This window comes from Callorhinus ursinus, unplaced genomic scaffold, assembly GCF_003265705.2.
Source record: "Callorhinus ursinus isolate GAN/ISIS: 27379988/994484 unplaced genomic scaffold, GSC_fseal_2.0 scaffold30, whole genome shotgun sequence".
NCBI lineage: Eukaryota > Metazoa > Chordata > Mammalia > Carnivora > Otariidae > Callorhinus > Callorhinus ursinus.
Genome location: NW_027397092.1, coordinates 16933570 through 16959008, shown reverse-complemented (window position 1 = coordinate 16959008; position 25439 = coordinate 16933570). Strand labels below are relative to the sequence as shown.

The window sequence follows — 25439 nt, the reverse complement described above, 5'->3', positions numbered from 1 at the left end:
CTACGTGCACAGGAGGGCGTGACCTGCAGGCCGGGTCCTGCCCGACCGCCCTGCCCTGAGCGGCCGCGGGACCCAGGAGCTCGGGCCTAGGCCACCGGGGCCGGTGCTCCGCCTGTCCGGGGTCGTCCGACCCGACAGCCGCGCACGTCACCGCCCCCGTGTCGCCTCCCGTCGCTGCAGGGCCCCGCGGCCCCGCAGCCCCCCAGCTTTTCTGGCGGGGAGGGGCGCGGCGTCGCCACGTGACGCCTCGCCCCCGCCCGGCCCTGGTCACATGGGTGGCACGGCCGCTGCGTCAGTCACAGTCCTGGCTGCGGGAGCCGAGTCGCCGTCGCCGCCGCCGCCGCCTCCAGCGGACGGGGCGGGGATCCCGGTGCCAGGTCCTCGTCGGCCCGCCCCTGCCGCCTCAGTCGGCCGTCCCGGGCTGGGCCCGACAGTCATGGAGCGGGGCGGGACCTCCGCCTGTTCTGTGTGAGGCGCGTCGCCGCCGCCCCCGCCTGCGCCTTTCCAGACCTCCCGAACCCCCGCCGCCGCCCGGAGCCCCACGGCCTTGGCAGCCTGTCGCCGTCCCCCCTCCTCCCCCCGGGCGGGCTCGTATGCGCGTCCGGTGAAGGTGCAGGCCCGGCGCCGCCGCTGCCGCCGCTGGGAGATGGTTCGGGCCTAGCGGAGCAGGGATTGGAGGTGAGAGAGGGGCCGACGGAACTGGCTGAGGGCCGGGCCTGGCCGCCGGGTGGGGGTGGGGGAGACGGAGCACAGGGTCCGCCTGGGGGCTCGGGGAGACCTTCCAGGCCCGGGGCTGCTCGATCCGGCTTCGCCCCTCTTCTTCCCGTTTCACCCCACGCCCTCGGAAAAAATAAATAAATAAATAAGGCTAACCCATCCTAACAAAAATTCCCAGAAATCCGTCTTTTCGCCGTTTCTCCTTTCCGCTTTCGTTTCTTAATCCATTCCTGCCCTCAGAAATTCCATCGACTGATTTGTTACTTTTTAATACCCTCTTCAATTGGAAGTTATTTCTAGTTAAAGAGAAAATGGGCCTAGATTCTGGCTATCATTACCCAACTAGTTCTCGCTTTCCCTCTCGCGATCCTGCGCACGTCTCCCCCCCCAACCCCCACCTTCTCTGCAAAAAAAAAAAAAAAAAAAAGGAAAAAAAATTTCCACCTTCGGCTAGCGAAGGGGATTAACTAAAAATGAGAAGGTGGGGGGTGTAATACTTGAATATCCCCCATAACTTCGCAATCTTTCTGTTATCCCGATAGCTTGTATTTGGATATTGATGTTTAGGCCTTTCCTCCAGCTTGCCTGTGCCCGGGGTTAATCTCGTAATTGACGTCAGTGCTTTGTTCCTTCCACTTTGCTGTTCTTCCACTCTTTGAGGATGGATCATGGGGTATAGGACTTTGAGGAGTATCCTTATTGCTTTTTCGCTCACAATAGATATCATTTATAGGAAGTTGAAAGTACAAATCTGAAATGCTCGTGTGTGGAGTTCAAGTAAGAGGAAGAGTTCGATCTAGGGTTCTCGTAGTCAGTTGCAATTCAGAATTGTACGATCTCTTTCCTGATGGCCTTATGGAAATTTTCACCTCAGGCCAGTCCCTTTTCCAGTGACCGGTATTTGTCCTGACGGAATCTAAGCTGTAGGTGTCTGTGAATAAGATGTTTGTAAATGTGACGTTTTAAAATATGTGTTGATTTTTAGGACTCAGGTGTTAAAAGCTCCAAGCTTTGTTTCCATATTGATTCTGCAAAGCTTTGTAAAGTGGGGTTTTTTTTTTTATTTAACTGTACTTTGACTTATCAAAATTGAAATATGTATGAGAATTTTCTTAATTTGGCATTTGATAAAGAGCCTTTGTGGCCTGCGAATCTGCTTGGAATCATCTTTGGTCATATGTGCATAAAGAAGTGTTGGCAAGTGGCCACTTGGTTTTTAACAAAGCTGGCTTCTTTAAATTTCTCAGGTTTATTTTCCTTATTCATCACTGCATCTTTCATTCTCTAAACATTTAGAAAAACCCTCAAGAAGTTATTTTTAATTACCTTTTAGAGTCACTACCTGGACGCAATATATGTATTTTTTTAATATCACCAGTTTCATTCAGTTTGTGGTGGCTTGCGTGCTGATGACTTTGGTTTTGTTAGCTCTGCAGGACAGTAGGCAAATTCTGCTTTAAATAAAATTTTGCGTCAAGTGGGGACAAGATAGCATGTCTGTGAATGACCCAACCTTTACTGTCTGGTTAAAAAAAAAAAAATCTTAGCTGTGTTAATTGGAAAGTGCTCTACAGTTTTGGGGTGTAAAGATGATTGTTCAGTGCTTTGGTGAAGCTCTGTAATTAAGAATTCCTAAAGATAGAATATTTTCATTCAGATTCACTTTCTGCTTGTCAGATGATACATTCTCTGTGTTCTTGAGTTATTGTATGCCGTTTGTAACAGTTGATACATTCTCCTTTTCTATTGTAATTTTCTTATAGGTCTCTTGTAGTGTGTTTAGAACACAAACTATATTCATCTCTCTCCATATCCTCCCCAGTATTTTACACAACTATTAGATTGAATTTGAATATGATACCCGACCTAATATTTCACAAAAGGGTAATCTAAAGAAAACTATGAGCAAGTGATCTGTATTTGAAGGGGAAAAAGTGACTCTCAGCTGCAGAAGATGACAGAAGATGAAGCCTTCTAAAAGTTATTTATTTTACCTGTTTTGAAGAGTTAAGGTAAATGTCATGGCTTTATGCGTACCTGAGAGGAACAAAGAAGACAGGTATTTCTTCTTTTGTGGCCACCTACTGGTTTAGAATGGAGTCCAAAATGTATGAGGCCTCCCCTTCATAGTATTTTTCATAAAATCTAAGAGATGTTCTTATAAGTATTGAAGACACACCTGGACAGTGATCCAGAAGTGCAGTGTGTACTATAAAAGTTGATGACTTAGGTGTTATTTTTTTATTTTAGCTCTATTCTCTGGGTAGCTTAGTATTAAAACTTTCCTTGTGTCAACTATACTCAAAAAAAATTTTTTTTAACTTTCCTATATAAGGTATAGGTTTCCCTGCTTTTGAACTCCCATCCTCATTATGTTTTACTCATTTCCTTTTTCATTTCCTCTGATAAGTTGGAACGATTATGCTTGATTTCTGGGAGGGTGTGTGCCATTCTTAGTTATTGTGAAATAAGGTGTAGTGAGTGATTAAAGACTGCTTAAAGCTAACCTCACTCTGCTGCTTTTTCCTTTGCTTTAAGAAAAGCACCCCTACTTGAAGTAAGTTTTTATCCTCATCTTGGTTGTTTGAAGCGATACTCTAATACCTGGAAGAGAATGTAATAAACATGACAGTTACTGAGTTTTGGCTGGTCATCTGCATTCCTGTTTGTCTTGATGTTCATTTTCACTGGCATCATATCCTAAGAATTTTAATGGTATTGGCATACAGAAAATATTAGAACCACTGAATTCATTTCCAAAATATTCCCGAAGCATTTTAACATTGGGACTACTTATTAATTCTGTTTTTGAAGGAAAAAATATTAAACTCTACCTTCTTCAAATGGCTAAAATTCAAAACTCAAGAAACAAGTGTTGGTGAGGATGTAGAGAAGGAGGAACCCTTGTGCACTGTTGGTGGGAATGCAAACCAGTGTGGCCACTGTGGAAGACAGTATTGCCTCAAAAAATTAAAAATAGAACTATCCTACAGTCCAGAGATCGCACTACTGGGTATTTACCCAAAGAATTTGAAAACACTAATTCGGAGGGATATATATACCCCTATGTTTATTGCAGATTATTTGCAATAGCCAAACCATGGAAGCAGCCCACATATCCATTGGTGTGTGTGTGTGTGTGTGTGTGTATGCAAATGTGTATATATCCATTCATATATATGTAGATGCACACATACACAATGGAATATTACTCGGCCCCACACATACACAATGGAATATTACTCTGCTGTAAAAAGGAATAAAATGTTGCCATTTGCTATTTGCAACAACATGGATGGAGCTAGAGGGGATAGTGCCAAGCGAAATAAGTCAGAGAAAGACAAATACCATCTGATTTCACTTACGTGGAAATTAAGAAGCAAAACAAATGAAAGAAAACAAAACAAAGGAAAGAAAAAAAAGACAAACCAAATAACAGACTCTTAACTCTAGAGAATAAGCAGATGGTTACCAGAGGGGAGGCGGATGGCAGGAATGGATGAAATAGGTGAAGGGGATTAGGAATGCACTTGTCTTTTAAAAACATTTTTATTTTAATTCCAGTATAGTTAACATACAGTGCATGCACTGTGCAAGAGGAGTGCACTTTTCTTGATGAGCACCTGAGTAATGTATGGAACTGTTGGACTACCATATTGTATACCTGAAACTAATACAGCATTGTGTGTTAACTACAGTAGAATTAAAAAAAAAAAATTGGTAGATACAACCAAAAAATGATATCTACCTGCTTCATCAGCTATACTTTATTTAAAAACTTGTAACCTGAGGCATGTTCTGAGGGAAGGCATTTCATGTAACTTTACCTCTGTTGGAGTGCCAAATAAACCATGGTGGTAGCTTTTAGGTGGGTAGACAAAGCTTATTGTTGGGTACCATTTTAAACTGATTTTTTTCGATTATTTCCTAGGATGGGTAAAAGAACCTTGTGCATTGTTTTTCCAAAGTTATGTGTGTGTGGTAGGGGAAATCAGGGATTGCCATGGATAGATTGCCCTAGAAAGCCAGTATGGTTTTGCTACCGGTTACTGTCGTGACCTGTCCTGGGACTGTGTTGCCTGGAGCTTAAGGGCTGAATGGCTGTCATGATTTTGTTAAGTTAGAGATGCCTAGTGGGTTATGATTTTTCACTTTGACTTTCCTTTTCTTGTCATCATTATGGTAACACCAGTTTTATGGAGAGGTGAGTATAAGCCAGTGCTCTGCATTGACAGGCCTTCCCACTGCATTTGCTTCCATTTCTTCCATCTGGAATATCACTTTTCCTTTCTTGTTCTCTACCTGTTAAAATTTCACTGTCTTTTAAGGCCCGGTGCAAATACTGTTGCTTTCCTAAATTTTGCTTGACTCCCCTCGCTACTCCTTTGGCACCTAGCTCCTTTGAATCCCTGCATCACTTTATTATCTCTCTTAATTTGTTTTGTTAACTACGGGACTATAGCCTGCTGGGTGACATCCAGCACAGTGTATGTGTATCAGGGAAGACATCTTAGTAAAATAAAGACTGTTTAATATTGTTTCAATATGTATTTCTAAAGAATAAGGATTAAAATAATAATCCAACCTTTCACTGAAGAAATTTATGCTAATTCCTTAGTATCATCATGTATCTAGTCAGTGTGCAAATTTCCGTGATTACAGTTTTTGTTTTAACAGTTTGTTTGAATTAGGATCCAAATGAGATTGTATCTTTTTTGTTCTCTAAAGGAGCCATGTCTTTGCGCTATGAGAATTCTCATGGTCCAGATTGTGCTGATTACATCCCTGTGGTTTCATGTAGTATGTTCCTCAGTCCCTTTTTCCTGTATATGAGTAGTTACATCTAGAAGCTTAATCTGATTGAGGCTTGAATTTTTATTTTTAAGTAAACTCTGTGCCCAACATTGAGCTTGACTTCAGGACCTTGAAATGAAGAGGCACATGCTCTACTAACTGAACCAGCCAGGCATCCTGAGGCTTGATTTTTTTTTTTTTTTTAAGATTTTACTTATTTATTTGACAGAGAGAGACACAGTGAGAGAGGGAACACAAGCAGGGGGAGTGGGAGAGGGAGAAGCAGGCTTCCCGCAGAGCAGAGAGCCAGATACGGGGCTCAATCCCAGGACCCTGGGATCATGACCTGAGCAGAAGGCAGATGCTTAACGACTGAGCCACCCATGCGCCCCTTGAATTTTTTTTTTAATGGCAAGATTACTTCATGGGTAGTGTTGTGTACTTCCTCTACACTCTTAAACCTTCAGCCTGGCTTCTCATCTTACCAGTGAAGTTGCTATTACCAAGGCCACCTGTGACTTCTGTATTTCCAAATTGCATAGTCATTGCTTACTCCTTTGCCTCTTCTCTACTAGCTTTTGTTTTGTTTTGTTTTAAAGATTTTATTTGAGAGAGAGAGAGAGAGGAGAGAGCATGATCAGGGGGAGGGGCAGAGAGAGAAGGAGACTCCCCACTGAGCTGGGAGCCCAACGTGGGGCCTGATCCCAGAATCCCAGAATTATGACCTGAGCTGAAGGCAGAAGCTTAACCAACTGAGCCACCCAGGCACCCTCTGCTTGCTTTTGTTAACCGTTTTCTCCTTGATAGTTTTCTTCCTTGACTTTTATGACTCCCTTTTCTGCCTTTCTGCCTACCAGTTGCTTTTTTGCGGACTGTTAATTCTACTAATCCCTTGATATTGATAGTTCTGGATTTTAGCCTTGGCATTCTTGATTTCACTCTTGTGGATGATCTCATCCATTTATATTGCTTCAGCTACCATCTTTAAGTTTTTTGTGGGAACCAGAACTCTTTCATTCAATTGAATACCTCCCTTTAGATTGCTCGTAGGGACTTGTTTTAGTTAGGAGAGTGACATACATAACTTAAGCAAAAAAGAATTTGTTGAGAACATATCAGGTATCCGGTGAATTCTAAGAAAGGCAATCAGCCCATAGGAGGACAGCTAGAACTCAGGAACAGGTGGATCCAGGGGCTGCAAATGTGGTTAGGAATATCTCTTTAGGGGTGCCTGGGTGGCTCAGTTGTTAAGCATCTGCCTTCGGCTCAGGTCATGATCCCAGGGTCCTGCGATTGAGCCCCGCATTGGGCTCTCTGCTCTGCGGGAAGCCTGCTTCTCCCTCTCTCACTCCCCCTGCTTGTGTTCCCTCTCTTGCTGTGTCTCTCTCTGTCAAATGAATAAAATATTTAAAAAAAAAAGGAATATCTCTTTATTGCTCAATAGATTCTCTTTGTGTGTTCAGTTAGTTCTCCGTTCTTACAGACCAACTTAACACTTATTAATGTCTCTTGAGTTGTAAATTTTACATCTGCTACTATCAGAGACTGTCTTGACTCTCAATCCCAGTTCCAGGAAAAGGACTCGTTAGGTTATATGTCCACCTCTGGACCACAGGGGGCTACACTGTAATAACATGCTCTAACTGCAGCATTCCAGAGAAGTGGAATAAAAGGCACTCTACAACATAGTTGTCCCCCTCATTCATTCCATGGCTATTTAGTATACACACAGCCCTACTTTTTCTTATACTTATATATTTAATATTTTTTAAACATACTCTCACTATCTGTATATACTAGCAAATACCCTCAGATCTTCAATGGAGACAACCCAAATTCTATCTGGCTAACACATCCAGAGGTCATTGTTCTCTGAGTCCAAATTCGAAAGGTGATATCATTCGTTAATTGGGTCTAGATATGCTTTGTCAGTGTCTGAAAATTATGGGCTAAATACTAAATTTAATCATCCCTGACATAACTGATAACACAGTTGTGGAAGAAAAAACAACAAAACTAAAACTCTTAGGGAGGGGATGGGAGGGGAGAGGAAGGCATCGTTGTTCCAAAACTTGTACCATATCTTGCTGGGCAGGTACAGTGTAAGGTAAATGGTAAAACCAGCCAGTTACATGGGCCTTCATTTGTTGACCTACTTCCTTGCAAATGGAGTGAGTTCTTTAGTAAGCCAAATGAAGATTTTCAGTTCTGTCAGCTAGGATTATTTTCCTTGTCTATTGTCTTAAGTTAAGGTTAACACTGAGGATATCTGGAAGGAGTTTTATGGGAAGGCAGTTATGTGTTGCCTTAGCACAAGGATCAGTAAACCATGGTTAGCAGGACCAGTGCTCCCTTTTGTATGGCCTGTGAACTGAAAGTGGTTTTCACATTTTTAAATGGTGAGAAAAAATCATAATATTTTGTGGCCTGTGAAAATTATAGGAAAGTCAAATTTCAGTGTCCATAAATAAAGTTTTAGTAGAACACAGATAAACCCATTTGTTTCTGTATTGTTTGTAGCTCCTTTTGCTGCCACCATGACAGAGTGTGGTGACTGTAGGGCCTACAAAACCTAAAATATTTACAGTGTGGCTTTAAAAAAGTTTGTCAACTCCTGTCTTAGCAGATCCGTGGTGGGTGCTTGGGTTTGAGGACTGTTTTAGGATTGAACAGTTAGTTACACAGTCCCTATTTACTGTGGTGGTAGTTAGGGTTTTTTGATTGTAGAGTGTGTGTGTGTGTGTGTGTGTGTGTGTGTGTGTGTGTGTGTGTATGAATAGATATAAATAAATTAAATATATATATAGGGGTGCCTGGGTGGCTCAGTATGTTAAACATCTAACTCTTGATTTTGGCTCAGGTCGTGATCTCAGGGTTGTGGGATCAGGCCACATCAAGCTCCACACTCAGTGGGATATCTGCTTGGGATTCTCTCTCTCCCTCTTCCTGTGCTCCTTCCCCCCACCCCATGCACTCTCTCTCTCTTTCAAATAAATAAATAAATCTTTTTGAAAAATATGTATATATGTATGTATAAAACAGGTGTGGTCTGGGCATTGGTTTAGCTTTAGTTAGGGATTCAGACTTCATTGAACCCTTCAACTGTAACCCGAAGGTAGCGTAAATGGGGGCAAGAATTTCCAGAAAAGCTGGGGGAGAGGTAAGGCTAGAAGCTGATCAGGTAGTTTCTATAAGTGTTCATCATGTACAAATTAACTCTACAAATTAATCCTCTGACCCCCAAATCTTCCACTTCTCTTGCCTTGGAGAAGGTAGCACTATCCTTGCTTTTTCCAGAAACCTGCAAGTTGCCCTTGATTCCTCTGTTTTACTTCTCACATCTGGCTGGTTCCAAGATTCTACTTCCTTAACATCTTTGAATCTAAACCCTGTCTCTACAATATCTGCATTCCTACTATTACTGCCTTAATCCAGGCTTTCATTTCTCACCAGGATTGATTATTCCAACAGCCTTCTCATTTGCTTCCTTCTAGTAAAATAATCTACTCCACCCTGTATCATAGTAGTTTTTCCCTTTAAAATACAAGTCTGATTTCATCATTTATCTTCTTAAAACTCCTTAGTAGTGTTTGATTTTCTGTAGTATTCTTCTAACAGAGATTCTTCCAACATTAATGAGTTTTATGTTAACTTCTGAAGCACTGCTTTGTAGCCAGCTACTCCCTTAGGAGTTTGTTGCTGTGTTTAGATTTTGTTTATGATTGTGTTTGTGCCAAGTTACAATGCATTGTGCTAATGATTTTGCAGTGGCTCAGACAAGGAGAGATGGTAAGTAAAACTGGATCATGTCATGGTAGGTTGTTAATATAGGCAGGCCAAACCCAAAAGAACCCTGGCATAGTACTTAGCCTCCTGTTTTCACTGTGAAATGTATCTGCTGGATCCCCTCTATATAATTAATCAATATGAAACAGTTTGTTTGCAGTATCAGTGTTTTGTTCCAAACCTCAGCAGTAATTATATTAAACACGCGTTTATGTAGATTTCAATAAGGTACTAAACCACAAATGGACAAGATTGCCAGAGTTAGCAAGTGTGAGGCTTCTTTAAAATTGACATTTAAGGACTGTTAGCTGGTATGGTAGTATGTGGTTGTATTTCCCTAAACTAGGAAATAAACATTTGCAGTTGTTAAATCCATTTAGTGTAACATATTTATAAGCATTTTCTTTGTTAGTATTATTGAAGTCGTGTTATAGAAGTGGTTTAAAAATATAGAACCAGAGCTCTTCCCCTAAGCGGCCTGAGGTGACCTCTGAAAATGGTTCACTATTCACTTGACCCAGAAAACCCTACGAAATCATGTAAATCAAGAGGTTCAAATCTTCGTGTTCACTTTAAGAACACACGTGAAACTGCCCAGGCCATCAAGGGTATGCATATCCGAAAAGCCACCAAGTATCTGAAGGACGTCACTTTACAGAAGCAGTGTGTGCCATTCCGTCGCTACAATGATGCAGTTGGTAGGTGTGCCCAGGCCAAACAGTGGGGCTGGACACAGGGTCGGTGGCCCAAGAAGAGTGCTGAATTTTTACTGCACATGCTTAAAAATGCAGAGAGTAATGCTGAACTTAAGGGTTTAGATGTTGATTCTCTGGTCGTTGAGCACATCCAGGTGAACAAAGCCCCCAAGATGCGGCGTAGAACGTACAGGGCTCATGGTCGGATTAACCCATACATGAGCTCTCCCTGCCACATTGAGATGATCCTTACTGAAAAAGAGCAGATTGTTCCTAAACCAGAAGAGGAGGTTGCACAGAAGAAAAAGATATCCCAGAAGAAACTGAAGAAACAAAAACTTATGGCCCGGGAGTAAATTCTGCAGAATAAATGCAAATAAAAATAAAAAGAGAAAAAAAAATATATAGAACCAGACCTGAGACTGCGTATTTCCAGGATGGAATACATCATTGGTCTAGTGTCTTCAAAATAACATGATCTGTTACATTAATGTTATTTTAAATTTGTTTTGTATTTAATTTTTAAAATTTCAGTTTTACAGTTGCATAAGAGCTATAAACATAAGGAGTTCATACTTAATTTTATATTTACTATTATTAACAGAATAAAGTCCACATTCAAGATATAGGAGATTTTGTTTTCTTTGAAAAGATATATTCAGATCTGAGAAACAAACCCCACAGGTCTAGTCTGATCCCCTATATCTCTCCAGTCTTATCTTTTATTTTGTACTCCCCCAACCCTATTTTCCAGCTACACTTGATCTACCTGTTTTCCCTGTGTGTGCTGTGCTCTCTCTTCTGGTGGTTGCACTTGTTCTCTCTACTTAGAACCAACCTCCCTCCCTCTCTTCCCTTCTTCCTACCTTACCTTCCTCCTCCTCTCTGGCCATTTTTCTCTAGTCAGACTAGCTGCAACCAAATCTTGGAGATGAGGGTTACTTTAATTTTTTTTTTTTTTAATATCCTTGGCATTAGCCCAGTGTCTGGCACAGTATACACATTGGTTAAGTAATTGTTGAATGAACTAGAATGTTAACATGTACCTTATATATAGTATAGGTCTATATTGAAGAGGTAGGTTTTAAAATCAGAATTGTAAAGCCTTCAAAATTCCTTCTGAATTCTGTTAAAATATGTTACAAGTCTGAATTAGAAAATATTTTGAGGGGTGCCTGGGTGGCACAGTCGGTTAAGCATCTGACTCTTTGTTTTAGTTCAGGTCGTGATCTCAGTGTCGTGAGATCCGAGCCCTGCGTTGGGCTCTGTGCTCAGCATGGAGTCAGCTTGGAACTGTCCCTCCCTTCTGCCCCTCCCCAATGTGTGCGCGCTTTCTCTCTCTCCCTGTCTCTTAAATAAATAAATTTTTATTAAAAAGTAGATATACTCTTCTCACTCACAATTTGATCTTTCCAAAGTAAATATTCTTTGTGCCATGATAAATAACTCATAACTTATGAGTTTCTATTCCAATGATTAAAGAGCAATAGCCTTAAATGGCCTTAACCTTCTTAAAGCAATATTCCTGTTTACATTTTAGTAGAACCTTATTAACAGAATATAGGGTAGGGGCGCCTGGGTGGCTCAGTCGTTAGGCGTCTGCCTTCGGCTCAGGTCAGGATCCCAGGGTCCTGGGATCGAGCCCCGCATCAGGCTCCCTGCTCAGCGGGAAGCCTGCTTCTCCCTCTCCTACTCCCCTGCTTGTGTTCCCTCTCTCGCTGTGTCTCTCTCTGTCAAATAAATAAATAAAATTAAAAAAAAAATTCTAACAGAATATAGGGTAGTTAGGACTGGGGCTGATTTAAATTCATAAGCTTTGAGCATAGGCTTTTTTCATTCAGTACATTAGCATTTTCCTTCCCACATTTATTTTTTTATTTTTATTTTCTTTTGGCTTCCTCAGGTACTACAAATCTAAGCAGCCTCATAGTGCTCTGTTGAACAGATAATTTCTTTCTGGATGTTGTAGACTGAAACATTCAGTTTTTACACCTCAGTTTGCCAAGTATGATTCTGAGATTTTACAGTCTAGCACTTACATTTGGTGAACATTTGAAAGTACAGGGTTTAAGTAAAAATAGAAATTGATCATTTCTGTACATGTGTTTTTTTTTTCTTGAACATATGTTGTTTTCCTTTTAGATAAACTCTTGTAAAAAAATTCCTTTAAAAGCAACACAATTCATTTAGTATCAATATTAATGCTTTTATTGGATTGATAATATATTGAATGTGGTAAAAAGAAGGCCTACTCTCTTCTTGGTACCAGATATAACCAAAAGTCTTAGAGAGGAAATGGGAGACTATCTGTGGATAGAAAACGAGGGGCGACATCATCTTCTGAAACCCAACTTTTAGTGAGGATTCCCACTGACTCTTTAACTCTTGGGACAGTAACGCTACAGTTGTGATCTTTGTAAAATTCATCACTTGTTTTGAGTATCTCTTGTATGCCTGCCACTCTGTAAAGCCCTGGAGGAGAAAGAGGGTAAGTTCAATGATACCTATAGTTCTTACTCTCTAGAGGCTTATGATAAGGAGATGACTAGGGAGGGCAGATAGAATAGCAACAAATAATCCTAATGTAAGGCAAGTGTTAAGTGCCAAATGAGATACAAAGAAATGCTTTGGGAAGTAAGTAATTTTAGTGACAGGAACCTTGGAGGGCTTCTTGAAGGAAGTGGGATATGTGGTAAACTTTGAAATGTATGTATTTAGAAATGGGGAGAAGGAAGGACATTCTAATTAGAAGGACTAGTTTGAGTAAAGATCTGGATCTGAACATGTGTAGGTTATTTTCAGGCTCAGATAAACCCTGAAGGTTTTATAGAAATGGCTGAGAATTGAACTGTGGGCAGTTTTAAATCCTGGGATGAGAACTTTGGACTTAGATTTTTCATAGAGCTTGGAGTTGCTGATGACTTTTAAGCAGAAGAATGTCTTAAGTAGGTCTGTTTTATGAAGATATAAAAGTAATTATCAATGCATACATTACAGAAGTTTCCAATAAGAGACCTTTGTGGGTTTTAGATATTTGCATGCTTTTAAAGTAAGAAACTGAGTCAAAAGGTTGTTTTCTTATTTATAAAAGGAACTGTAAGCTCTCAATTTTAACTATTCTCTCCACCCATTTATTCATCTTCCAAGATGAAAATAGACTTCTCAATTTATTTGTCCATATGCTTTGGTAGTAACAATTTTTGAGCTAAGTTTAAACTAGTTAAATTTCATTTACATGTATCTCAAATATTAGTAAAAGCACAAGAAGTATATTTGATTTGGTTTTGACTCTAAAATAGCTACATGGTGTGTGGAACTGTGCAGAGCTACTAGGAGAAGGAGCATTTAGTAGTGTTACGGAGAGAAACGTCCAAGGGGAGGCAGCTGCTTACAAGTAATATGAATATTCCTGTGCTTACCCTTAAGTGTGAGCTTATTTGTGTATGTAATAAACATTTCTTTTTTTAAAATATTTTATTTATTTATTTGAGAGAGAGAATGGTAGAGAGAGAGAGCATGAGAGGGGGGAGGGTCAGAGGGAGAAGCAGACTCCCCGCCGAGCAGGGAGCCCGATGTGGGACTCGATCCCGGGACTCCAGGATCATGACCCGAGCCGAAGGCAGTTGCTTAACCAGCTGAGCCACCCAGGCGCCCTAAACATTTCTTTTCTTGAATTGAGGTTTAAAGTTGTATAATATTTTTATTTTATTTTATTTTAAGTAGGCACCATACCCAACATGGGTCTTAAACCCACAACCCTGAGATTGAGTCACAGTCTCTACCAACTGAGCAGAGAGGTGCCCCTGACCACTGTCCAGTGTTTTAAAAAGAATAGGTTTATCATTAATCAGTTTGGAAAATACTGTTTCAGATTAGTTACTGAACAATTGAATGTCTGCTTAATAACATAACATACATTGATCGTGGTACTGTTTGGCCCCTAAGGTGAGGAAATAAAGTTTTGCTGTATCAGCAAAAGCTTCGAGAGGAAGTAAATTGAGTTATAGTTACAGAATCAGGTTGTATAGCTTGACAGAAGAGTAAAAAAATGTGTTTCAATTCTGGTTGATCTAAAATAATGCAAATGTTAAGTGTCTGCGGAATTAAAATTTGTTGCAGATGGTGTCTGATTTTAGTGTAATTATGAGTATTAGTTATTCCAATTTTGAAATATTGGTATTTTGTGGTATCAGGTAAAGACTATCATGATCTTCAGGTATTATTTTGTAGTAAGTGAGATAACTGTTCCTTCCTAACCAGGCCATGAAGTTCGTTAGTTTACTTACTCGAGTCATTGTCCGCTAGGTTATGGTCTAGGTTTGCACTGCTGCACACAATACACATTCCCTGATTATCATCTAGTGGGAGAGGAAATATTAATGACCATCAAAAGAAGTGTATAGTTAATTGTGATAAAGTACTCTGAAGGAAAGGGGAGTTGTCTACACGAATTTCCTGAAGCTGAAAAGAGCACTACAAGGTCAAATAAATAAATAAATAAACACCGACCAACCCTTGGTGGGAACTGGGAAGGGAGGGTAGTAAGATATAAAATAAATCTGATGAGATAGGTGGGAGTCACATCAAGTAGGAAGTCAGATCATTGCTTTGTAGGCCATATCAAGGACTTAAAGTTTATCCTAACGTAAATGGAAAGCTTGTTAAAAATTTTTTAAGCAGGGGTTGGGTGACCCAATCTGGTTTGTGTTTTAAAAAAAGATCACTTTGGCTGCTGTATGAAGTACGAATTAGCGAGAGAACAGGGGAACCAAGAATCCAATTAGAAGGCTGTAGCCTTTGTTCAAGCTGTAAAGTGATGACTTGTTTTGAACAGCGGCTGTGGAGAAAGTAGTAAACAGATAAATTCAAAATATATTTAGGGAGGGGATGCCTGGGTGGCTCAGTTGGTTAATAGGTATCTGTCTTCTGCTCAGGTCATGATCCCAGGGTCCTGGGATCGAGTTCCTACAAAGGGCTCCTTTCTCGGTGGGGAACCTGCTTCTCCCTCTGCCTGCCTTTCCTCCTGCTTGTGCATGCTCTCTCTCTCTCTCTGACAAATAAGTAAAATCTTAAAAAAAAAAAAAAAAAACACCTGGGTGGCTCAGTTGCTTAAGCAACTGCCTTAAGCTCAGGTCATGATCCTGGAGTCTGGGATCGTGCCGCATCTTCCTACTCAGGGGGGAGTCTGCTTCTCCCTCTGACTCTCCCCCTCTCATGCTCTCTCTCTCTCAAATAAATAAATAAAATCTTTTATATATGCTTTATATATATTAGTATATATAGTCAAAGAACATGAGCAAACAGTTTCTTTATCTCAAAAGAGAAAGTGTGATAATAGTGCGTATTTGGGTATTTTTATTGTAGGAATATAGATAGTATTTTTTTTAAAGATTTTATTTATTTGATAGAGAGAGACACAGCGAGAGAGGGAACACAAGCAGGAGGGGTGGGAGAGGGAGAAGCAGGCTTCCCGCGGAGCAGGGAGCCCGATGCGGGGCTCGATCCCAGGACCCCGGGATCATGACCTGAGCCGAAGGCAGACGCTCAACGACGGAGCCACCCAGGTGCCCCATACATAGTATTTTAAGCCATGAGATTGTAGGGAAAGAATGTAGACTGAATCAGAGTAAGACCCATGGCTGAGCACAGAGAAGTACCAATTTCTAAGAAGTTTGGTAGGCAGAATGGGAGGAGACAGAGGTGATGGGATAACTGGGAGGGCTGGAGTTACAGAAGCCAAGAGTATATTAAGGAGGGAGCCTGTTGGTGTTTACTTCCTGCCTTTGATGCTGTGTTGCGGTCCAAGTTTAGTGAGCTCTGGAGGTATCCAGAGGAATTCCAGTGTTTGTGCTGCAGTAACCTCATCAGCCCGCCAAGAGGGTGAACATTTGACTTCCACTTGAATTAAATCGGATTTTTTAAAAAAATTATTTATTTAATTGAGAAAGAAAGAGCATGAATGGGGGAGGGGGCAGAGTGAGAAGCCGACTCCCCACTGAGCAGGGAAGTAGAGAATCACCAAGAGTCCTTTTGAGAAGTTTGGCCATGAACAAGAACAGAGAAGAGATAGAGTGATATCTGGAGGAGAGATACAGGGTTGGGAAGTCTTTTTATTTTTTTAAAGAAGAATATGCTTTTTTTTTTTTTTTTTTAAAGGAGAATATGTTTGAATGCTACTGGAAAGGATTCATGAGAGCAGGAGAAGTTGAAGTTGCTAGGGAGAAGTCAGTAACTGTTAAAGGTCTAGAAGATAGCAAAATGGGCATACTTGTTCTTTCACAGGAGAGAGATAAGTTCTGTTTTTTAACCAGAGGAAAGAAGAGAATGGATGAGATACTGGTAGTTCGAAAGTTGATGGTTGATTGATAAGATTTCTCTCTTAATCTTTTTTTTTTTTTTGAGAGAGAGGGAGGGGGGAGGGGGGAGGGGCAGATGGAGAGGGAGAGAGAGAATCTCAAGCAGGCTCCACCCTCAGTGTGGAACCTGATGCTGGGCTCCATCCCACAAACCCATACAAACACCTGAGATCATGACCTGAGCCTGTATCAAGAGTCTGACACTTAACCAACTGTGCCACCCAGGCGCCCCTCTCTCTCATCTTTAATATTCTATTTTTAATCTTTGTCCAGTAAGACAAGGTCATTTGTGGAATGCAGGTTAGGAGAGAGGGTCCTAGGATTCCATGAAGATATTTGTGAGGAATAGGAAAGGGCATCCATCTGCAAAAGATGGTGAAATTTTGGGAAGCTTTGAGGGCCTGGTTGAGAGTGAGTTATGAAAAATGATGATAAGTTCAGATAATATATAAAGATACAATGAAGAAAGCACAAAGTAGTATGGAATTATCTTTGCTTCCATGTGTTTCATGACAGTATTTTTAAACCCAAAGGCTGTGGAAGTCTCATGACTGATTTTGGGGCAGAGGTCTTTCTCTGCAAAATAGTTTTGGGACCTGATGTTTTGTTGCTAGTGGCTTTGATCTCCAGGTGTACAATCTTTGTTTCCCCGCCTTTTAGGAATTAACCTCTTCAGATTCATTGTGATCTTAGCTGAAGTCTCATTTAGACTTTTGGAGTTTAAATCATTTGATAATCTGGTAGTGGAATGGCTCTGTTTATCAGCAGTATAGTTGTTCTAAGACAATAATTGAAAAAAACCGTTGTAATAGGTTCTGAACACCACTTGTAAGAAGCAAGTTAAAGGTCACATTTTACTTTTTAAACTTTTTAAAATAAAAAAATTTAAAGGGTGCCTGGGTGGCTTAGTTGGTTAAGTGTCCGACTCAGCTCAGGTCTTAATCTCAGGGTCGTGAGCGTGGAGCCTACTTAAAAAAAATTAAATTTAAAATGCTATAAACTAATACATGTGTTTATTAAAAGATTACAGAAGATACATTTCTGGTTCATTGGGAATGCACATTAAAATTTTACTGTGTGCTTACTCTAACTTTTATTGTAAAAGATATATAACACAAAACTTATCATTTTAATCATTTTAAGTGTACAACTCAGTGGCATTAAGTATATTCACAGTGTTGTGCAACCATCAACATTGTCTGTTTACAGAATTTTTTTCATCATCCCAAACAGAAACTCTAAGCCCATTAAACTTAATTCTCCATTCCTCCTTATCCCCAGCTCCTGGCAACCACAGTTTTACTTTCTCTCTGAATTTGCCTTTTCTTTGAACCTCATGTAAGTGGGATCCTATAGTATTTGTCTTTTTCTGACTGGCTCATTTCACTTTGTGTAATACCTCGAAAGTTCATCCGTGTTGTAGCATGTCAGAATGTCCTTTTTAAAGGCTGAATAATGTTCCATTGTATGTATATGCCACATTTTGTTTATCCATTCATCTTTTGATGGGCGCTAGAGTTACTTCTACCTAGTGATTGTTGTGGATAGTGCTGCTGTGAACATGGGTATACAAATATTTGAGTTCCTGCTTTCAGTTATTTTGGGTATAGACTTAGGAGTGTAATTGCTGGATCACATGAAATTCTATGGTATACTTTTTGAGTAACCACCAAACTCTTTTCCACTGCAGCTGCACCATTTTACATTCCCACCAGCAATGCACAGGGTTCTGATTTATCAACATTCTTACCAACAGTTGTTATTTTTTTAATTTTAATTTTTTAAAAGTAGCCAAAAGGTATGAATATGCAGTTCACAGAAGAAGAACTATATAAATGGCTAAGTAACACACAAAATAGGTGCAATCTAACTATCAGGAAATTCAGTAGAATGCAGTTGACTGTGAGGGACTATCTATGTGTGATTCTCCATTTTATCCCTAACTCCTAGCACAGTGCCTAGCAATAGTAGATAGGCTCATATATTTGTTGAGTAAATGAACTTGGGTTTTTGCCCTCTTGGATTGGTGGTGCAATTTAAAAAGACTCCAAATGCCTAGGATTGAAAATGTCATGATTGAAGTGCACAGTCTTGTATTTTGTTGGTGGGGTTGTCCATTGATACAGTCTTTTTGGAAAGCAATCTAGTGATGTACATTAAAAGGGTATAGCATGTACCCTTTGACTCCGCAATTCCACATCTAGAAATTAATCTGAAACTAAAATAGTTTCACATACAAACGTTCTGTAATGTTTGTAATACTAAATTCTGGACATAACCCAATTATCTACGAGGTGCTTTCTGGTTAAATGAATACTATACAGTCACTAAAAGAATGAAAATTCATATGTCTTAATGTGGAATTAAGTTCATTGTTATATGTGTAATAATTTTTGCATGTATATGACTATATGTGACTCCTCACAGTATTGTTTATTTCAAGGGAGTGAAATTGGTGACTTTTAATTTCTACTTTATATTAACCATATTTGAGTTTTTGAGAAAGAGTATTACTTTTATAGTTGGAAAAACAAAACCATTAATATTTATCTCTTTTGAAAAATGCATAGGTGGAAGAATACTCCTTAATCACATTTATAGGAACAGCCAAAACATTTACTGAGGGCCAAGAAAGAAGATACAGCTAAATAGGGAGACGTCCTATTGTGTATGAAAACTGCGTATTCACATTTCAGTTTTCTGGTGTTTTGCTTGTGAGAGTGTTAGTTGTCACATTCTGATGTTAGTTGAGTTAGTTGTATCTAATTTTTATCTGTATGCTCAGCACCTAACAATTCTATTTCTGAATTTACCCTAAAGAAATAATGAAGTGATCTCAGTCATATTATATATGTTGTGTTGCATCTACTTATTCTCATATAACAGCAGTTACGGAAATTCCTCCAACTTCATTGGCAAAGATATACCTTATTTGTTTTAATATACTATGGTTTGTTTAACTGTTAACTGTTTTTCTCTTCTAATTATTTTCAGTTGTTTTACCACTAACAGTGCTTCAGTAAACATCTTTGTAGGTAATGGCAGTATAAGCCATAAGCTTATGAGGCTGCTGAGTTGAAGGGTTTTTATATTTTTCTCTTTTTTTTTTTAAGATTTTATTTATTTATTTATTTATTTGACAGAGAGAGAGAGGGAACACAAGCAGGGGGAGTGGGAAAGGGAGAAGCAGGCTTCTCGCCAAGCAGGGAGCCCGATGCAGGGCTCAATCTCAGGACCCTGGGATCATGACCTGAGCTGAAGGCAGACGCCTAACGGCTGAGCCACCCAGGTGCCTCCCTTTTTTTTTCCCCTGAGTTTGAAATATCACTTTGCCATTTTAATGACTATGTCATTTTATAGATTTTATTTATTTGAGAGAGAGCGTGTGAGCACACAAGCAGGGTGAGGGGCGGAGGGAGAAGCAGACTCCTTGCTGGGCATGGATCCCAATGTGGGACTCGATCCTGGGACTCCAGGATCATGACCTGAGCCGAAGGCAGACACTTAACCGACTGAGCCACCCAGGTGCCCCAATGACTATGTCATTTTAGAAAAATACTTGGCTCTTACTGTTGTTATTAAATAGAACATTTTATTTATTTTCAGATTATTTTTATTTATTTTTTTAAGTAATCTCTGTATCCACTGTGGGGCTCCAGCTCACAACCCTGAGATCGAGAGTTGCGTGCTCCACCGACTGAGCCAGCCAGGCACCCCTAGAACATTTCTTTTTAAGATTTTATTTATTTATTTGAGAGAGAGAGAGATCACAAGCAGGGGGGAGTGGGAGAGGGAGAAGCAGACTCCCCACTGAACAGGGAGCCTGGTGCAGAACTCCATCCCAGGACCCTGGGATCATGACCTGAGCCAAAGGCAGACACTTAACCAACTGAGTCAGCCAGGCACCCACCCTAGAACATTTTAAATAAGACATTCTTTTCTCATTGAATTTGATTTGTTAACTGTTAAAATCCCGTGTATCTTTGAGTTTTTTTCTGGCTTCATTTTGCAGATCATTTTGTTGATTTCTGTGCACTATCATGCTATTTTGATAATGATGATGGTTTTATAGTAAATATTAGTATCTACTATGACAAATTCTTCTTGTTCTCTCTCCAGTGCTAAGTATATGATAGATGCTTATTGCACATTTATTAAGTTAATAAATAGACTTAATAAATATTAAATCTTGCCTTAGATAAATTTGGCAAGCCTCTTTACTTTAGGGAAACTGAAGCTTGGCTTGGCATATTGATGGTGTCCCTTGCTAGCCAAGAACAGTATTACACTTTCTCAAGTGTAATAAACAGTGATGTAGAGGAGGAGTTGAGGATTGGATGATCAGTTTGAACATGGAGATAGGAAGGGGCACATGTTAGACATGAGAGAAATACTTTAGGCCCTGAGAAGAGACAGTTTGATAGTAAATCCCAAGGCTGAAAAACGCTAGAAAGTACCCATAGTGCTCTACTATATAAACTTTATCACCCTTTCCATCTTTTATTTGAAAAAATTTCAAACTGATAATATAGTGTATGTCTATATTCCCTTCACCTGGTTATACCACTTGTCAATATTTTTATTGTAATTGTTGGTGCTGCTCCATTATTCTTGTCTGTTAGTTCTCTTCCTCCTTCCTGCCCCCCCCCCCCCCCTGCATGCAAGCACACACACACACTTCCTCTCTCTCTCTTTTTATCACTCACTGTCTACACATACTAGATCTATATTGAGGTGGATGCTGAACCATTTGAGAGTTGCAGATCTGATGATGACATTTCACCCATGTATGTTTTGTACATCTTGAGAACCCAGAACATTCTCTTATATAACCAGATACAATTATCATAGTTCAAAAACTAAACATTGATATGATTATCTGAAATACCGTTCATATTCAGGTGTCCCAAAGTTTCCCTATAATGCCCTTCACAACCAGTTTTTCCTCCCTAGATACAGTGTGTGTATCATGCATTGCCTTTAGTTGTTGTCTCTCCTTGAATATATAGGAATATAGAAGAAATCCCTAGCCTCTTTTTTTGTTTGTTTTCATGATACAGGCATTTTTGAAGAGTCCAGGCCAGTTTTGCAGACTTAAGCTTTGTCTGCTTATTCCTGATTAGATTCAGGTTAAATTTTTAGCAGAAAGAATGCCTAGGTGGTGACGTATCTTTAGTGCATCGCATCAGAAGACACATGATGTCATTTTATACCATTATTGATAATGTTAAGTCTGATAGCTTGATTGAGGGTATTGTTTAGTGTACTTCTCTATTTTAAGGATTTTTTTCTAATAGTCTGTGGGATGATGCTGAAGATTCCATTCCCCCCCAACTTTTTGCCCAGTGGTTTTGGCATTTATTGATGATTTTTTTTCCATTGATGATTCTGGCCTCAATTATTAATGGTCACAAAAAAAGTGATTTTCTAATTCTTTTATTTCTTCTGCATTTATTAGTTGACATTCTTCTCTAAAGAAGGGCATTTACTCCCTGCTTTATTTCTCTTCATTTTAGTTTTTTGCTATTTTCACTCTGGACTTAGGGATTTGTGTTTTTTGGGGGGGTTTTTGTTTGTTTTTTAAGATTTTATTTATTTGAGAAGGAGAGAGTGTGAGAGAGTGCGTGAGAGAGTGTGTGTGCACAAGCCAGAGCACGAGAGCAGGGGGAGGGAGAAGCAGACTCCCTGCTGAGCAGGGAGCGCCATGCTGGGCTCAATCCCAGGATGCTAGGATCTTGACCTGACCCGAAGGCAGCTGCTTAACCGACTGAACCACCCAGGTGCCCCTGTTTTTTGTTTTTTAACTAGGCTCCACGTCCAACATGTTGCTTGAAAACTCATGACCCCAAGATCAAGAGTAGCACGCTCTACTGACTGAGCTAGCCACACGCCCCCCAGGGATTCTTTTTTTGCTCATTTGGTTATATTCCATTCTTGTCTTTATTTTGATGCTCATGTTTCTAAATCTAAATCTGACTGGTGAGAGCACCTTCAGGCTGGTTCCCGTGCCCTTTTGATGTCTCCATCTGTTTTTGTGCATTTTCTTGCTGTTGAAACAAGATGTTTTAAGATCTCTTTGGACTTCCTCTGCTGCAGCCTTGGAATGAACTGTTTTTTCCAAGAAGTCCTATTCCACTTTAGAAGGAAATGATATTAGAAATCAGAATTTGGGGGGCGCCTGGGTGGCTCAGTCATTAAGCATCTGCCTTCCGCTCATGTCATGATCCTCGATTCCTGGGATCAGGTCCTGCATCGGGCTCCCAGCTCAGTGGGAAGCCTGCTTTTCCCTCTCCCACTCCCCCTGCTTGTGTTCCCTCTCTCGCTGCGTCTCTGTCAAATAAATAAATAAAATCTTTAAAAAAAAAATCAGAATTTGGGTGCTGAGGGTGATTCTTTCTTCTGGTATGTTCCTGCTCCTAGACTCTTTCAGTGTGCAGAAATGGAGACTGACTGTTTCTCTCTGTCGGTAGATTGATAGAGATCTTTAAAATACAAGCATGTGTTCATAGTACTATTTCTAGCGCCTAATCCCCAAAAGTTATTTTTCTCCCTATTCCTTTGTATATTTGTATCCCTCATCTCTCATAGTAACATGCTTGGATCCTCAAAAATCTCAGTATATTTACTCATTTGCTCCATTTTGTAGCAATGAAATTGCTACACCATTATGCTACACCATAGAATGTTGTTTGCAGTAAGTGTATCAACTTAACATAAGTACTTGATGGGCACTTAAAACAATTCACCTTAAGTAGAGAACTCTCCTTTCTACTTGCAAATATTCTTTTAAAAATTATTTTTCTGGTTGTCCCACAGATTTTGTTTTGTTGTAGCAATTAGCTAATTTTAACTAGATTCTTCTTCAGTATAGTAGTTGCAGATGTCCTGAGGGAAATGCTATGAAATAGGTTTGCCTATACAACAAAGATATACCTCAAACTGACTCCTTTAAATTTCATGTTAATTTTAGGGGAACTCACATTGATTACTGAAATTATTGCTTTGTGGGAAACTTTATCTTAGGCAGATACTAATGTTTAAAGACATGGGAGAAAAATGTGGATCTGATAAATCAGATGTGAAAAGAAGGCAGATCAGAAAAAAGTTAGAATAAGAGCTACAACTGGGATATTGGTTCTTATAAGCAATCATTTAATTTTGTTCTGCTTCTTGGCAGTCTTGTTAAAAGGAATATTCAGTCAGATGACTTTCATTGTTTAAGAAAAGAGAACACTTTTTTATTGGATTATAGGAAGAATTTTATTGTGGGAATCAAATCTATTTCTACAATAAATATACAAGTGTTTCTTTTTTTTCTGTAAAGATTTGATTTATTTGACAGAGAAAGGCACAGTGAGAGAGGGAACACAATCAAGGGGGGTGGGAGAGGGAGAAGCAGGCTTCCCACTGAGAAGGGAGCCAGACAGATGCAGGGCTCCATCCCAGGACCCTGGGATCATGACCTGACCCAAAGGCAGACGCTTAGCGACTGAGCTACCCAGGCACCCCGTACACGTGTTTCTTGCATTACTTTAGCACTTTAATTAAATCATAGTTTAAGGAAGACATTTTTTTTAAGGACTTGAATTTAGGAAATGCAAAGAAATTAGTATTTAATATGCCCCTTAGACTCTTAGGATACAAATAACTTCATATGCACCATAGTTGCAGTGGTCTATCTGAAACCTGATTGTTAGTGATACACACTTACTAGTTGGTTCAAGTGTACTGGAGGATAATATATTTTCTTTGGTTTCACTCTCTGAATACCAAAGTATAGATATTTTCTAGTATTTATTAAAGAAGGAATCAAAAACTTTTTTTTAAGATTTATTTATTTTAGAGAGAGAGCAAGCAAGTGGGGATGGGAATGGGAGGGAGGAGCAGAGAGAGTCCCAAGCACAAGTAGGGTCGGTTTCACGTACCTGAGCTTGGATGCTCAACCGACTGAGCCACCCAGGCACCCCGTAAGAATCAAATACTTTTTGTGCTTCTGTATGGTGCTAAGTACCAGGGAGACCAAAGAAAGCACATACTATTTCAATACCTCAAAATAGCTTATATTCTTGTCTAAGTTTATTAGAATATTATACAAATAGAAAAAGCTGAATACTCATTTGGAACACTTAAAATATTTTTTAAATATTAAATTGCTTTGATAGTAAATTTTTACTTTTGAATGTTTACTAGCACTGTTCTAACCACCTAAAAATCCTCAAGAGGATATTGGTTTTGCTGTCCATTCTTTTTTTTAAAATTTTATTTATTTAAGAAAGAGAGAGTGCACGAACGGGGTTGGGTGGGGAGTGAGGAGGCGCAGAAGGAGAGGGAGAAGCAGACTCCCCGCTGAGCAGGGAGCCTTACACGGGCCTCAGTCCCAGGACCCTGAGATCAGGACCTGAGCGGAAGCCAGGCTCCTACCTGACTGAGCCAACCAAGCGTCCCTGCTGTCCATTGTGATTTTACAGTTACAATTTCTTTCCAATCTTGATATACTTTAATTTTCCGACTAGATTTGATTTATGAATCATAAAGCTAGAAATGCTCTACGAGTATAACCTGGTTTTCTCCTTCAGTCTCCAGCAGGACTCCCTGCGCCCCTGTCCGCCCCCCTTCCCCCAGACAAAACCAAGATAGATGGTTTACTCTAATTCCAGGGAAGAATGTTGCAGAGTCCCTGGTAATCCCTTATCCCAGGGTTCGACAGCCTTTTTCATTATTATCTATTTAACCATAAGTCCCTGCCGCTATAAACAAACTATCTTCTTTAGTTTGTTCTTAGTGAAAATACAACATGCTGTAATGTTTATAGAAATGACACCCTCATTTTCTCCTCCATTCCAAAAGACTTTCTTTTTCAGTACAGTTTCAACTACTATTACTAACCCAAGTTAATTTTAGATTCTATTACTGAAAGCCTCAGTTTTGCCATTTATTGAGGTATTGATTGAAATATTACTGTATTTAGAGCAGAAATGTCGTTTTTTAGGGAATCTAGAGCAACAGCAAAGCTGAGGTCAAACTGCCATAAGGATGGACACCAAGGAAGCTGTGTTTGGGACAAAAAGAAATCAAGATAAGGTAGATGCAA

At 39.8% G+C, this 25439-nt stretch overlaps 1 protein-coding gene across 3 annotated transcripts in view; it reads left to right on the top strand.

The window, feature by feature from the left end:
- Positions 1-288: 288 nt before the first annotated feature.
- The window catches only part of AFF4 (ALF transcription elongation factor 4), an 88507-nt gene continuing 63356 nt past the window's right edge, over positions 289-25439 (top strand). For 2 of the 3 annotated variants that reach the window (XM_073878666.1, XM_025860935.2), the window contains exon 1: positions 289-678. The gene's annotated coding sequence lies outside the window, so the exon portion shown is untranslated. Of the gene's footprint in view, positions 679-25337; positions 25430-25439 lie in introns of all 3 variants that reach the window. The other variant, XM_025860936.2, reaches the window with a different exon arrangement.